Source organism: Castor canadensis, chromosome 4, assembly GCF_047511655.1.
Source record: "Castor canadensis chromosome 4, mCasCan1.hap1v2, whole genome shotgun sequence".
Taxonomy (NCBI): Eukaryota; Metazoa; Chordata; class Mammalia; order Rodentia; family Castoridae; genus Castor; species Castor canadensis.
Genome location: NC_133389.1, coordinates 121071171 through 121088125, shown reverse-complemented (window position 1 = coordinate 121088125; position 16955 = coordinate 121071171).

Below are 16955 nucleotides of genomic sequence, written 5' to 3'. Positions count from 1 at the left end.
TCACCACTTGTTTTCTAAAGGCAAATCAGTTAGAAAAGAACTACATAATTTACCTAATCATTATCTAATCATTTTCATCACTGAAAATTTCTTCAAAGGTGCTTGACTAAGTTTCTCCAAATAGAATACTGTTGTCTGGGTAATTGTTACATTATAAAATATTTTGAGCAAATGGGTAAAAATAGGTTATAATATCACATGCAATATGCCATTCTGATTTAGCAAGATATTTACATTTTGCTATATGGTCTTATGGTTTCCTTTCAAAATAGATAAATTTCAAAAACATTAAAGATGTAAGAACAACACACACATACATATATACTTAATACAATAAAATAATTTTATGTTTAATTGCTTTAAATATTCATTTACTAATATATTTGTTAGAAATCATTTATTTAACATACACTATATTCAAGTTACTATTAAAAGCATTAAGCACAATGCAAAATGTAAAATCCAAGTATTCAATATCAAATAAGTCATATGAGTTGAAGCAGATAGTGTACACTATTAGTGATAAGGCAATATAGAAAAAGACTAACAGAACAAAGACAAAAATGAGTGTCTCTCAAGTTTTAAGAAGTTACATTGCTTCTGGAAAATGTGATATACAAAGTTTGTTAATTTTTGCATAGCTTTGACAACTTAAATTGATAAATTATTAATTTGGGCTCACAGTTTTGGAGATTTCAGTCCGTACTCTTTGGCTCCATTGATTCTCAGCCCACAACAAGGCAGAACATTATCACAGAAGGAACATGTGGAGGAGACTACTCACCTCATGGTGGAGAGGAAGCCAAGAGAGAGGGGATAAAGAAAAGATCCAAGAAAATGTATAGCCCCCAAAAACATACCCTCAGTGTCCTACTTCCTCTAACTAGGGCCAACCATATTTGGGAGGCCATCACCTAATATGCCATATTATAAATTTGTTAAAAGACTAATCCATTCATTGGGTCAGAGCCCTCATGATGTAATCATCTCAGCAAATTATCTCACAGATATAAGTAGAAGTGTCCTTTACTAATCTTCTAGGCATTTCTCAATCAAGTTGAAAATCAGGATTAACAATCACACAAGGGTTTCCTTAGATCCTCACATTAACTGGTATATGGGGTGAGATATGTGCTGGAATTTATAAAGGAGGGCTAGAGAATGAACACATGATAATGAAAGGGCATGAATAATATGAAATACAGGTGACTTCAAGATTAGTAAACACTAGATACATTTCATATAACACATAATAGTGTAATCTGGTTTACAGCAAAGGTGCATGAAGAGGAACTGTGAAAATTTAGGGGGAAAGATCTTTGTGTACATCATGAGAAAGTTTGAATTCCAAGTTATGTATTTGAACTTATGAAAAGCAATTAAAAGTCCTTTCAATGGCTCTATGAATCTCCTTTGAGCTTCTTCCCCTCTGCTTAATAGGGAAGTAAGAACATGCTTAATAGGGAAGTAAGAACATCCATACAAAGAATACTCCATCCTGATTCATTCTACTTTTCCCATTTATATCTGCTTATTGCCATTTCTTCCTTTTCTTTTTTCCTCTACTATTTAACCTTTCTGTTTTCATTAATAACTTGCTTTCACATGGTCCTTACCATTGGTTCAATTCTTCCAGCATCCCAATCTTTGCTCTGGTGGAATGATCTAAAGAGAATAATTCAGGACTTCTCTTTCCAAAGACTGCTAGCCCTTGCTTGGTGCTATTTTGATCTTATGTATTTCCCATTCTAACAATTCTGTGTCAAAATATCATTTGACTTATATCACTTTGATTTGTGATAACATTCTTGGAATATAATTCACATTTCATACTCTGAGTTTGCTTATCACATTGGATAACATAATAGATAAACAATGGAGATAATTGCATTTATATTCCTTAAAATATTTAAATGCATATTAATTAGAGATTCTGTATTCACAGATTTCATATGAGTATCACTTAACTCTGCAATAACCAAGCAATCTAGAGACCCTGCTGGATTTAGATGGGATAACTGCTAAAATCCCAGCTAAGCCATTGAATTATATTAGCTATAGATAACTGAAAGATAGCTTCTTTAAAACAACAGTCCATGTCTGTGATAGTTTCACATCAGTAGCCATATTGAGGACTTATAAGAAAGCAAAAAATGAACTGGCTACCAAAGCAAACTGTGTACTGTTTCACATCTATAAGACAGATGTCATTAAATTTTTAAGTGTTGAAGTGGAAGAAAAGTTCCATATAAGTATAATGTGTGGTAACTCAGCCAGCATTCAAAACTCATTTCTGAGATAGTTTCTCCCATATCAAAGCCTGAGGGAATGTGAAATCTAAAATCCTTCTTCTTATAAATAGCAGTTGTGGCTGAAGCTAAATAGACTACTAGGTTCATCAGGAACTCCAGCAGGATACTTTCTGTTGTAGAGTTTCCATTGTTACTTTTACCTTATTTCATATCATCATTTTTCATTTATCTTCTAGTTGTGGTACTCTTTCTGATATCACTGGTACCATGGAAAGAATCAGCACATTTGTCAGTACAAACATTGTAGAAAAAGGCATAAATAAATTAAATGTTCTAATTTGCTACATTGTGAATGTGAAAAGCTAGTGCTTATGCTAAGGTTTTCAATAAATGTCCACAGAAGTTATTAACTAAGATCCATGGAGGGATTTTAACATATTTTGAACTGAGAATAGAGTATCTAAATTATTCACTTCTTAATTATGTGCATTTTTTTGGATAAAGTCTCTATTATTTGTAAAAGCAGATTTGTGGAATGAAAAAGTGATTAAGAAATATAAACTATTGTGTTCTATTCTGTTCATACTTTCTTTTTTATAACATATAAGTGAATGATTTCCAATATTTTTATCAGACAAATATAAATGTTGATTTTTATTTTCTAGTAAAATAAATATAGACAAACTTAAAAGTCAAAATATATTTAAAATTCATAGGCACTTCAATTTTTGACCATGATGACAGAGCTTGCACCAAACCAATGCTAATATTGAGAAGAGTGAATAAATCTTGATTAAAATGTAGGTTTGACAGAAAGACAAATATTGCATGGTCTCACTCATATGTGAAAACAAACAGAAGGACTGAAAGTAGAGGAGAGATTGCTAAGATTACTAGGCAGTGAAAAGGGAAGTATGGGAAAGGAAAGTAGAGGGTAGGCTAGAACAAAGGTAGATGAACATGATCGATGCATGATGTAAGCATGTACAAAAGTCTTGCCAGTCAATCCCATTAATTTTCCTAATTAATATGTGTTAATAATTATAATAAAAATAGACCTCATAGAGCTTCCAAATAGCATGAAAAAGAGAAGAAAATTGCTAGAGAGAAAAAGGAGGGGAAAAACTCATTGAGGTGAATTAAAAATCTTGCAATTTGAAAACCTTACATTGGGACAAGAAACCAAGAAGTTACAAGGAAGCAACTGGGATGGAAACAGCAGTGCTCTCATCAGTCTAACAGTGCTGTAAAAGAACACAAAAACAGCCAGATTACATACCAACAGGATTGCTGGGTACCAGAGGTAAACAGAAGTAATTCTAATACTGTTTTAAAGGTTTGACATTAATAAATTTTTCTTATCTTAACTTTTCTGGAAAAATAAAAGTCTATGCAGAAGTCTTAAAGTGCTAAGCAGATAGTACTCAGAGTTCAGGATCCACCAACAAGAAGAATGAATTTTATCCAACCACCATGCAATACACATTCTTCTCAGCACCTCACGGATCTTTCTCCAAAATAGATTATATTTTAGGACACAAAGCAAGTCTTAACAAATTAAAAAAATTGAAATAACCCCCTGTATCATATCAGAGAACAATGGAATAAACTAAAACTTAATAACAAAAGAAACTATAGTGCATATTCAAACATGTGGCGACTGAACAACACACTAATGAATGACCAGTAGGTCATCAAAGAAATAAGGGAAGAAATAAAAAACTTTCTAAAGAATCTAATGAAAATTAAAATACAACCTACTAGATGGGACATAGCAAAGGTATGTTTACCTTGCTAAAGGGAAAGTTTATAGCTATGTGTGCCTACATTAAAAAAACCAGAAACATCTCAAATAAACAACCTAATGATACACCTTAAAGCTTCTAGAAAGACAAGAGAAAAGAAACTTAAACCCAAAACTAGCAGAGAGAGAGAAATAATAAACATCAAGGCTGAAATTAATGTGATCAAGTCCAAAAACACTAAACAAAGAATCAATGAAACAAAATGTTGGTTCTTTTGAAAAGATTAATATGATTGATAATATCTTAGCCAATGTGACAAGGAGAAGAAGGGAAAGGGCCCAATTTAATAAAATAAAATATGAAAAAAGGGATATAGACACAAATAGAAACTAAATCCAGAGGATCATTAAGGAATACTTTGAAAATTTATATTCAAGTAAACTGGAAAAACTAGAAGAAATGGATAAATTTCTAGATGCATTTAAACAACCAAAATTGAACAAAGAAGCTATTAGCCATCTAAACATGTATACATATATATATAAGAAGCAATGAAACTGAGGCAGTAATAGTCTCCCAACAAAGAAAAGCAGGGCCTGATGGATTCACAGCTGAATTCTACCAGACCTTTAAAGAAGAACCAATAGCAACACTTCTCAAATTTTTCCAGGAAATAAAAAGGTAAGGAACACTACCAAACTCCTTCTATGAAGGCAGTATTAAACTCATTCTAAAACCCAAAAAAGATGTAACAAAAACAAAGAATCACAGACCAATATCGTTAATGAAGATACATTGTAAGCACTTTTGTGTCACAATGTACTCCTGGCATGCGTATAATATGCTAATAAATAAATAAGTAAATAAAAGAAAATAAAGAAGAAAACTGAAGTGCTGAAAGAAAATAATTGCCACCCTAGAATTTAATAAAATGAATATTTTTGAATAATTAGGTGAATGATAAAAATCTCCAAATAATTCCCCCTAAACAAAAAAACCTTAGAAGTTTTAACCATCAGTGAGCATCAGAGCGAAACTAAAAGGAATTTTTCAGTTTGAAGACAAATCGATGGCAGTCAGAGACAAGTGAATGAAGAGCAAAACAAAAGATCACGTCTGGGAAAAAAGTGAACTGAAGGTTTTATCAGTAAGTATAGTGACTAGAAGCAAATAAGTATGTACTAAAAAATATATTTCTTTCCTTTCTTCTTTCTTTCTTTTTCTTTCCTTTCTCTTTGTCTTTCTTTTTTTCAGTAATCAGCTTTGTCCTCCAGGCCTCGTGCTTGCTAGTCACTCTGCCGCTTGAGCCACAACTCTAGTCCTTTATGTTTTAGCTATTTTTCACGTACAGTCTCTCATTTGCCAGCCTGGACCGGACCATGGTTCTCCTATCCAAGGCCTGCCACATATCTGGGACAACAGGTATCCACTATGTTTGGTTTATCTGTGGAGATGAGATCTCATTAACTTTCCCACCAGGATAGCCTGGACCTGTGATCCTCCACCTTTGGAGTAGCTGGGATTACAGGCACAGATCACTGTGCCAGCTGCAAGGGCTTGTTTTCTAAGGTAATTGATTTAGCATAATGATCAAGGCTTTCTTTTATTTCATCTTTTTTCCCCTATCACTTAGGCCTTTGAAGAATCTCCTCAGTAAATTTACAGAATTAAATAAATATGTGGATCCTTCAATGAGCCCTTAACCATATTCTGCTTTGGTAGACTCTTCAAATGTATCTTTCTTGTCTTGAATTCTGTGACTTGTGAAAGTAAGGACCAACCCTTCATGATATTATATCCTGCATAAAAGTTAGCAAAGTGCTGTAGAAGTCACTCAATAAATATATTAGTGATTGGGTAGATCTTTGAGAGTTTACTCTTATTCTCAGTACTGGCTTCACAATGTAATTTGCACTTGCTCCATACAAATAAAACCATCAATAGATGAAAGCTAAGTAAATGTGTTTTTGTCTAAAGGTGTTTGGTGTTACTAACTACAACAATCATTTTTGGAACTTACATTTATTCAGAGCTATAGATGTGTTAATTTTAAAATTAAGAAAAAGAAGGTAAATATATTTCAGGAATTTTAGCATGCAGAGTCGTAGTATTAAGCAGTATTATAGTTTTGGATCTATCATAATGGTAAAATCATATGGAGTGATCTTGGTTTCTTTATCTAAGATTGGGAAAGTTGGATTAATTTTAGAAACTAATAAATAAAAGAATACTCTAGACATGGTGGATTTTTAAATTTATATCTATGTAACTCTCCAAATTCGATCTGCTTCATTGCCTTCACTGTTGTGCTCTGTAGGAACTAGTATATTTGTGATACTTCAAAACCATCTTTGACATAGCCATAAAAGAATCAAAATTAAAAATAAGAACTGGCATCAGTCACAATCCCAGCTTGCTTGGGTTGGGGAAGCTGAAGCCTATATGCCAAGATTAGCCAGGCAGCCTCTCCTCTGCAGCAGACTAGCAGACATAGTTGTGGCACAAAATCCACACCTTCTACAAACCTTAACCCCAACCCACAAGGCAGTGGTTTCCCAGAGTGGCAGGCCAACATCAGAAAAGACAACTTTTCTTTCCCCCTACCTCAGAAAGCTCTGGCAAGACCCTATTACCAGAAAAAATAGCTCTGATAAATCCCTCCATTCTTGCATCCAGTAAGAAAGGAATTCAAGCAAGACATGGATATCGTAAAGTAATAGTAAAGTTTATTTTAAAAGAAATACACTTTCAATAGACTGAAAGACGGTTGCCTGTAGAGTGAGAATGACATGTCAGGTTTTGGAGTTAGAATATTTATTGAGGAACTCTTGTTACTGGGTTTGAGTCTTTGTTTTATTAAGAGAGATTACCTGTGTAAACTACAAGTTTCTGCTCTAATTGATAGAGAGTTCCTGTGTGAAATTTCTAGTTTTTGCCCTATTAGATGTCTAGGGTGCAGAATTTGTGTCTGGGTCTGTGTCCTATTAAATTAAAGACTTTACCTTTGTAAAAAACCAGTGCCCGGCCAAGCTGATGTTTAAGGGTGTGGATTACTGTTGAATAAAGAAAAGATTAAGCTTTAGGTGAGTAGCTGACTTTAAAGCATCCAGTGATATCTTGGTCTCTGACCATGTTGTCATCACTGAGAATTCTTATCAGTATTTATCCAGTTCTTGTGATCTGATGTGGATGAATACAAGAAGAACACATGGCTATAGTAAGAGAAATAACAAGGTTTATTATAGATGAAGATGGAAAGGGATTGTAGATGTGGTCTCAGCCAGGTAGAATGCAGGAGCAGCGAGGAGGAAAGACAGAATGATGTGACTTTTGTTTTCAGACATTTTTATACCATACTTGGAAGTGGGGAAAAATTCTTTGCTATTTCTGGTCTCCAATGACCTGCCAGTGGGAGAGGAGTCCTTTGGTTCAGAGGTTCAGAGGGAGTGAGTGAGACAGGGATCTAACCTGAGATGCTCTAAATTGAGCTATGCAGATTGAGGCTCTGAAATCTTTCCCTAATTCCTACCTGTCTCAACTACTTTTTCATAATGGAGACCAGTGGAGTTGGGAAATTTAATTACAAGCATTTTTTTTTTTCTTTTTTCATCTTGTGGTTACCACTTATTTCTAGCTGTTGCCTGTCAGGCACCATCTTCAGAGAGGGCCTTCTGATCAAGACTGAGGTATTAAAGGGTGGGGGCTTGAAAACAATAGCAATCACAGATGTTTTGAGACACCTGGCTGCAGTGCATGAGAGGGAACATCCATGAAAGGCTCATGGAAGGGGAGAGGCTTTGACTTGGGGCAAGTTGAGAAGTTAAAGGGAGCTCTGAAAGGGAAAGGTACACTGTGGTGGCCCTGCCTTATCTGCCAGTGGAAAATTTAAAAAACAAAACACCTAGCCTTCACTGGCAGAGAGCTCAGGTTACAGAAGCTATTTGCAAACAGGCACAGGCTGGCAAGATTTAAGGCTGAGTAACAAGAGGGATTTGAAAGAATCACATCCCAGGGAATTCTGGAACTCCCAGCTACAATGTCTGCATGGGAGAATGCCATCAGAGATGGACATAAAGAGAGAGAGGTTTTGAGTGAGGCAATATGAAAGACAGCAAAAGACCAGAAGTGGGCAACCCCACCCTATCCAGCAATAGGAGCTCCATCGTCTAAGGTCAATTTCAAAATCAATGCACTGACAGAGAGAGGACAGGTTACAGAAGCTGCCATCCAAATGAAAAAAAAGAAAAAGAAAAAGTTGCAGCTCAGGGAGTTTTAGGAGTCATAGCTATAGTATTTACATGGAAGACTGCCACCAGAGAAGGATATAGAGAGGTTTCAATGGGGGCAATCTGAGGGCAACTAGCAGAAGCCTGGAAAGCAGCCAAGGTTCCAGAGGTCAGCTGCCCTACAGTATTCAGTCACAGCTCCACTGACTAAGGACCTACTCACAAAATGAGTGGTTCTGACCACTCAGATCTCTACAGGAAGTCACACTCCCCTATCTGGAGAGGCCACACAGTCCCCAAACAAATCCAATGGAGAAGCTCCTGCAGTGTGTCAACCATGAGGTACAAGTTGCTCTTAACCCCTGAGGCCCCACCTGCACCCTATGCTAGGAATTACCTCTCATGGCAAAACCTCTTTACTGGAAAAGCTGGCCTGGGACAACATCCAGAGGTACAACCCTGCCTACCTGAAGCTGTTTCCATAACAACCATGACAAGTGGCATTAACTTGGACAACCTTCAGAGAATATCAATACTTCTCTCCAGCAGGAAATATAAACATGTTTTTCTTTTTATCTAATTTGTTTCATTTGGTTGTTTCTTTCTGTTTTTTTTTTCTTTTCTTTACCTTTTTTTAGGGAGGTTCTCTTGTTGTCACAGTCTTTTATTCTTTATTTCTTATTTTTCTCCTTATTTCCCAAACCATTCTATATTACTCTGTTGTAAATATATAGTGTTCTCCCATACTGTTATCTAGTATACTTGCCTCTTCTTGTTCCCATCTTCCTACTTCCCTCCGTTCCTTACCCCATCACCTATATTTCTCAATTTCCAATCCTTACACTTTTCAACCAGTGTTAAATTTCCAGATCATCACTGTAGGAGCCAGAATCTTGTTCCCATACAACCTTAGTGGGGAGATAGACAAAGTTTTTAATAATTTTTTTATCATACATTTGATTTATTTCTGAATTATTGACCTTACTACAGTAGGTTCTCAATATATATGAAGAAGTAAAAGAGGAATGTTGCCCAACATTTGCACAAATCACAGCATCAAAATTTAGATATGAAAAAACCAAGGTAGTGTCTCCCTTCCAAAACTCCACAACAATACAAGTGAATCCAAATATAATGAATTAAATGAAATGTCTGATAGAAAATTCAAAAGCATACTGTTAAAAATAATCAGTGACCATGAAGAGAATTCAAATAAACAAATGAAGTCAAAATCCATTCAAGAAGTAGACAAGAAAGTCAGGAACATGGGAGAGAAAATGGAAGCTATGAACAAAGAAAAGCAGCTAGAAATGTTAGAAATGAAAATATCAATAAAATAAGAACCACAGTGGTAGGGTTATCAGTAGACAAGATCAAATGGAAGAAATAATATTAGAGGATGAGGGTTGTAGTTCAAGTGTAGGGCACTTGCTTGGTAAGTGCGAGACCATGTGTTGAAGCCCTAGTACCACAAAAAAGAAAAGAAAAGAAATAATATTAGAGATGGAGGACAAATAAAATGTTGGAGATGTTACAATATTGAACACAATCACAAAGAAAAAATAAGTATCTATAATTAAAACATACAAGAAATTTGGGACATGATTGCAAGACCAAAGAATTCACAGGGTGAATTCATATGAAACCATAGCAGAAAAACTTTCAAATTCTGTGTAACAATAGAGACATTCATGCACAGGAAACATTTCAAATTCCAAATAGACAAGACCAAAACCAAAGAAGTATGTTTGATCAAGTAAGTTTCATTCTAGGGATATAAGGATGTACAGCATATGCAAGCCAATGAACATAATATAATATGTAAACAGAATCAGGTACAAAAGCCACATAATAATCTCAATAGATGATTATTGAAAAGAAGCAGAAAAAGGCTTCAATGGAATTTAGTATCCTTTCATGATAAAAGTTATGAAAAAAGGAAGTGCGAGACCATGTGTTGAAGCCCTAGTACCACAAAAAGAAAAGAAAAGAAATATTAGAGATGGAGGAAAATACCTTTATATTATAAAGGCTATATGACCAACCTATAGCCATTATCATATTTAATGGGGAAAAACTGAAACCATTTCCTCTAAAATCAGGAGTGAGGCTAGAGAATCCACTCTCCCTATGCATATTCAATAGGGTAATAGAATTTCTAGTCAGAACAATGAGACAGAATAAATAAACAAATGGGATTCAAATTGGGAAGAAAGAAGACAAATGTTCCTATTTGCAGATGATATAACCTTCTACTTAAAAGACCCTAAAATCTCCAACAGAAATCTCTCTAATATGATAAACATATTCAGCAAAGTGACAAGCTACAAAATCAATATACAAAAGTCAGTAACATTTCTATATACCAACAATAAGCAGACTGAGAAAGAAATTAGGCCAACAATATCATTCATAATAGCGTAAAAATTAAAATACCTAGGAATAAATTTAATGAAGGAAGTGAAAGAACTACTTAATGAAAACTATAAGTCACTAAAGAAAGAAATCAAAGAAGTTATTAGAAATTGGAAGGATATGCCAGGCTCATGGTTTGGCAGAACCAATTTTGTGAAAATGGTTATACTGAAAGCAATCTTTACATTCAATGCAATCCCCATCAAAATTCCAATGACAGTCTTCACAGAGATGGAAAAATAGATCATAAAATTCATATGTAAGCCCAAAAGATCTTGAATAACCAAAACAATCCTGTGCAAAAAAGGGTAACACTGGAGGTGTCACAATACCTGACTTCAAAATATACTACAGAGCCACAGTAATAAAAATAGCATGGTGCTACCACAAAAACAGACATGAAGATCAATGGCCCAGAATTGAAGAAGAGCCAGACACAAGCCTATGCAGTTACAGTCATGTGATTTTTTACAAAGGAGCCCAAAACTTGCACCAGAGAAAAGATAACCATGTCAACTAATGGTGAAGAGAAAACTAGATCTCCACCTATAGAGGACTAAAAATGGATCCCAGTGTATCATCTTGTACTAGTTTTAAATCAAAGTGGATTAATGATGTAATGTAGGACCTGAAATTCTGGAACTGCTGTAGGAGACAATAGGGAAAACACTAGACCATATAAGCATAGGCAATAACTTCCTGAACTCCAATAGCTCATCAATTGAGAAAAAGGATTGACAAATGGACTAAAATCAAACCAAAAAGCTCCTGTACAGCTAAGGAAACAGTTACTAGACTGAGGAGAAAGCCTACATGGAGGGAGCTTTTTCTCATTCCTGTTACTACTGAACCTAACTGGGCCTATCTGGGGGCAACAGGAGATGGAGAAAGGACAAATGTTTGACAAACATGTATAAAGCTGGGGCCAGGTGTGCTGGGTTCTTGGCTGGAGATGCATAGCAGCCTCTTTGCTGTTTTACTGTTCTTCTCTTTACACTGCTTCTTTTCTCTATTTTTATTCTTTAAGGTTTTGCTTCTAAAGTCTTTCTTTGAAACCTTGCTTCTAAAGTCTTCTTTTCTATTCTTTAAAGTCTCTTTCCTTAGACTTGCTCTGTCCCGTATTTTCTCTTAGCTTTTCTTTAGCATAATCTCTCTTAGAGTCTTTGTCCTCAGACTTGCACTGTCCCTTGTTCCCTTTAAAGTCTCCGTGCTCAGACCTGCAGGCAAACAACAGCAGCAACATCTAAAAATTGCATTGGCATAACTCTTAAAGTCTCAGTGCTTAGACTTACACTGTCTCATGTTCTCTTTAGCTTTCTTTAGCTTAGCTTTCTTAAATTTATGTATAAATTTCTCAGAAAGTTGCTCTGGTGGAGACACAACAGCCAGAATCAGCGGCAGCCAATCAAAATCCCCCATCAAAAAGCTTTGCAAATTAAAACCACGCTAAGATTCCACCTCACCCCTGTTAGAATAGCCATCATCAGCAACACCACCAACAACAGGTGTTGGCAAGGATGGGGGGAAAAAGGAACCCTCTTACACTGTTGGTGGGAATGTAGACCAGTACAACCACTCTGGAAAAAAATTTGGAGGCTACTTAAAAAGTTAAACATTGATCTACCATTTGATCCAGCAATACCACTCTTGGGGATATACCCAAAAGACTGTTACTCCAGAGGCACCTGCACACCCATGTTTACTGTGGCACTATTCACAATAGCCAAGTTATGGAAACAGCCAAGATGCCCCACCACTGACGAATGAAGAAAATGTGGTATCTATACACAATGGAACTTTATGCAGCCATGAAGAAGAACGAAATGTTATCAGAGTTTAGAGACAGCCTAAAGAATGGGAAGAAATATTTGCCAGCTGTTCCTCTAAAAGGGACTAATATACAGAATATATGAAAAAACAAATGAGCAAATAATTCAATCAACAAATGGGCAAATGAATTGAACAAACAGTTCTCAAAAGAAGTACAAATGACCAATAAATATATGAAAAAATGTTCATTGTCTTACTCCATCAGGAAGATGTAAATAAAAACTAAATTGAGATTCCATCTCACCCCAATGAGAATTGCTACCATCAAGAAAACAAATAGTAATAAATAGTAAATAGGGAAAAACTAACTCTTATACACTTGGTAGGAATGTAAGCTACTTTACTAATGGAAGATCCTCATAAAACTAAAAATAGAACTACCATCTAATACAGCTATTGCACACCTGAATGTTTACCCAAAGGAGTCAACTATACGCAATGGAATTTTATGCAGCCATGAAGAAGAACGAAATGTTATTATTCACTGGTAAATGGATGGAATTGGAGAACATCATTCTGAGTGAGGTTAGCCTGGCCCAAAAGACCAAAAATCATATGTTCTCCCTCATATGTGGACATTAGATCAAGGGCAAACACAACAAGGGGATTGGACTATGAGCACATGATAAAAGCGAGAGCACACAAGGGAGGGGTGAGGATAGGTAAGACACCTAAAAAACTAGCTAGCATTTGTTGCCCTAATGCAGAGAAACTAAAGCAGATAACTGAAAAGCAACTGAGGCCAATGGGAAAAGGGGAACAGGAACTAGAGAAAAGGTTAGATCAAAAAGAATTAACCTAGAAGATAACACACACGCACAGGAAATCAATGTGAGTCAATGCCCTGTATAGCTATCCTTATCTCAACCAGCAGAAACCCTTGTTCCTTCCTATTATTGCTTATACTGTCTCTATAACAAAATTAGAAATAAGGGCAAAATAGTTTCTGACGGGTATTGAGGGGGTGGGGGGGAGAAGGAGGGGCGGAGTGTGTGGTAAGGGAGGGGATGGGGGCAGGGGGGAGAAATGACCCAAGCCTTGTATGCACATATGAATAATAAAAGAAAAAAAAAAGGAGTCAACATCAACATACAATTACGATACCTTTAAACCCATATTTATCCTGGTATTATACACAGTAGGAGAGTTATAAAATCAACCTAGATGCCCATCAACAGATGAATATATTTTTAAATACAGTATATACAAATAATGGGATAATCAACCATAAAGAGAAATGAAATCATGTCATTTGCATATAAATGAATGGAACTGGAAATCATCATGCTAAATGAAATAAGTTATACACAAAAATACAAATACCATATGTTTTATCTTATATGGGAAATATATATTGAAAAAAAAAGCATGAATGCAGACGGGAGACTATTTGAGAAGAGGAAGGGGCCAGAGAGAGGGAGATCAACAGACGGTAATCGGGGACAGTGAATAGCATGAAAGCATGTTATTTGCATGTATGAAAATGCCACAGTGAAACCCATTACTTTGTATAATTAATGGACAGTTAGAACATTAACTGTTCTATGGTTATGCATAAATTTGGGATAATTTATGTTTTATTTCCTGGATATTTTCAGATGTGATACTGATAAGCTATTCTCATTAATTACTACAAAATGAAAAAAAAAAAAAGCTTTGCATCCTCCTTCAGTGAGTCTTTTATATCTAGAGGTAAACAAGGAGGTGGAGCAACAGTTCTAGAGACAGGGCATGACACTGTAACAAGAGGATCTGCATTCCTGCTCCTCTGCACATAAACAACTTAGGAAAAGCAGCTGCACTCCATTCTGCTTCTTGCTCTCTTCAAGTTCTCATAAGAGTCTCATAATTCACTTCCTACACCTACAGAGAAGGCAAAAATTTTTGCCAGCTATACATCTGACAAAGGATTAGTAAGCAGAATATCAAGGGAGCTCAAAACTAACCCCACAAAGAATCAACAACTCATTGAATAAATAGGCAAATAAACAGAACAGACAATTCTCAAAAGAAGAAGTACAAATGACCAATAAATGCTTGAAGAAATTCTCAAAATCCTTGGCCATAAATGAAATGCAAATCAAAACAATGTTGAAAGTTCACCTTAAACCAGTTGAAATTATTATCATCAATAACACAAACAACAAATGCTGGTGAGAATGCAGAGTAAAAGTAACGCTTATCTATTTTTTAATTCATTTAAACATGTGCATACATTGTTTGGGCCATTTCTTCCCCTTCTACCCTGCTGCTTCCCTCTCCCTCCACCCCCTCTCACTTCCAGACAGAACCTGTTCTGATCTTATCTCTAATTTTGTTGAAGAGAAAACATCAACAATAATAAGAAAGACAAAGTGGTTTTGCTTGTTGAGGCAAGGTTAGCTATACAGAGAGATTCCTAGCATTGCTTCCATGTACAAATGTGTTCAACCCAAATTGATTAATCTCAAACTAACCTTTTCACTAGTTCCTGATCCCCTTCTCATATTGACCTCTGTTGCTTTAAGGTTTCTGTATAAGTTCCTCTACAGTGGGGAATCAAACACTTTCATGTTTGGGGTTTCTTACCCATCCCCATACCTCCTGTATGTGCTCTCCCCTTATCATGTGACCCAAGTCCAACTACATTGCTGTATTTGCCCTAGATCTAAAGTCTGCATATGAGGGAGAACATAAGATTTTTGGTCTTCGGAGCCTGGCTAACCTCGCTCAGAATGATGTTCTCCAGTTCCATCCATTTACTTGTGAATGATAAGATTTCATTCTTTTTTCTGGCTGAGTAAAATTCCATTGTGTATAAATACCACATTTTCTTAATCCATTCATCAGTAGTGGGACATCTGGTTGTTTCTGTAACTTGGCTATTGTAAATAGCGCTGCAATAAATATGGATGTGCAAGTGCCTCCGGAGTAACCTGTGTCGCATTCCTTTTGGTATATCCCCAGGAGTGGGATTGCTGGATCATATAGTAAGTCTATGTTTAGATTTTGAAGAAGCCTCCAAATTTTTTCGAGAGTGGTTGTACTAGCTTGCATTCCCACCAGCAGTGTACGAGGGTTCCTTTTTCCCCACATGCTCATCAACATCTGTTTTTAGTGGTGTTTTTGATTATAGTTATTCTAACAGGGGTGAGGTGGAATCTCAGTGTGGTTTTGATTTGCATTCCCTTTATGCCCAGAGATGGTGAGCATTTTTTCATGTGTTTTTTGGCCATTTGAATTTCTTCTTTTGAGAAAGTTCTGTTTAGTTCACTTGCCCATTTCTTAATTGATTCATTAATTTTGGGAGAGTTTAGTTGTTTGAATTCCCTGTATATTCTGGTTATCAGTCCTTTGTCTGATGTATAGCTGGCAAATATTTTCTCCCACTCTGTGGGTGGTCTCTTCAGTTTAGAGACCATTTCTTTTGTTGTGCAGAAGCTTTTTAATTTTATGAAGTCTCATTTGTCCATCCTTTCTCTTAGTTGCTGAGTTGCTGGGGTTCTATTGAGGAGGTCCTTGCCTATACCTATTACTTCCAGAGTGTTTCCTGCTCTTTCCTTTACCTACTTCAGAGATTCGGGTCTGATATTAAGGTCCTTTATCCATTTTGAGTTGATACTAGTCCAGGGTAATAAACATGGATCTAGTTTCAGTTTTTTGCAGAAGGATAACCAGTTTTTCCAACAGTTTTTGTTGAAGAAGGTGTCTTTTCTCCATCATATATTTTTAGTGCCTTTGTCAAAAATAAGGTGGGTATAGTTGTGTGGATTCATATCCAGGTCCTCTATTCTGTTCCACTGGTCTTCGTATCTATTTTTGTGCCAGTACCATGCTGTTTTTAGCGCTATTGCTTTGTAATATAGTTTGAAGTCAGGTATTGTGTTACCTCCAGCATTGCTCTTTTTGCAGAGTATTGCCTTACCTATTTGCGATCTTCTGTGTTTCCAAATGAATTTTAGGGTAGATTTTTCAACCTCTGTGATGAATGTCATTGGGATTTTGGTGGGAACTGCATTAAACCTGTAGCTTGCATTTGGTAGTATAGCCATTTTTACTACATTGATTCTACCAATCCATGAGCATGAGAGATCGCTCTACCATGGGAGATCTCTTTCTTCAGAAGTTTATAGTTTTCCTTGTAGAGGTTGTTCGCATCCTTTGTTAAGTTTACTCTTAGGTATTTGATTTTTTTTTGATGCTATCGTAAATGGAAATTGTTTCCATATAGTCTTTCTCAGTTTGTTTGTTGTTCATGTATAGAAAAGCTAATGATTTCTGTAAGTTGATTTTGTATCCTGCTACATTGCTGTAGCTGTTTATGGTGTGTTATTGGATTCAGTTTGCCATTATTTTATTGAGGATTTTTCATCAATGTTCATTAAGCAGATTGGCCAAAAGTTCTCCTTTTTGGAGGTGTCTTTGTCAGGTTTTGGGATGAGTTAATACTCGCTTCATAAAATGAGTTAGGCAGTGTTCCTTCCCTTTTATTTCATGGAACAGTTTAA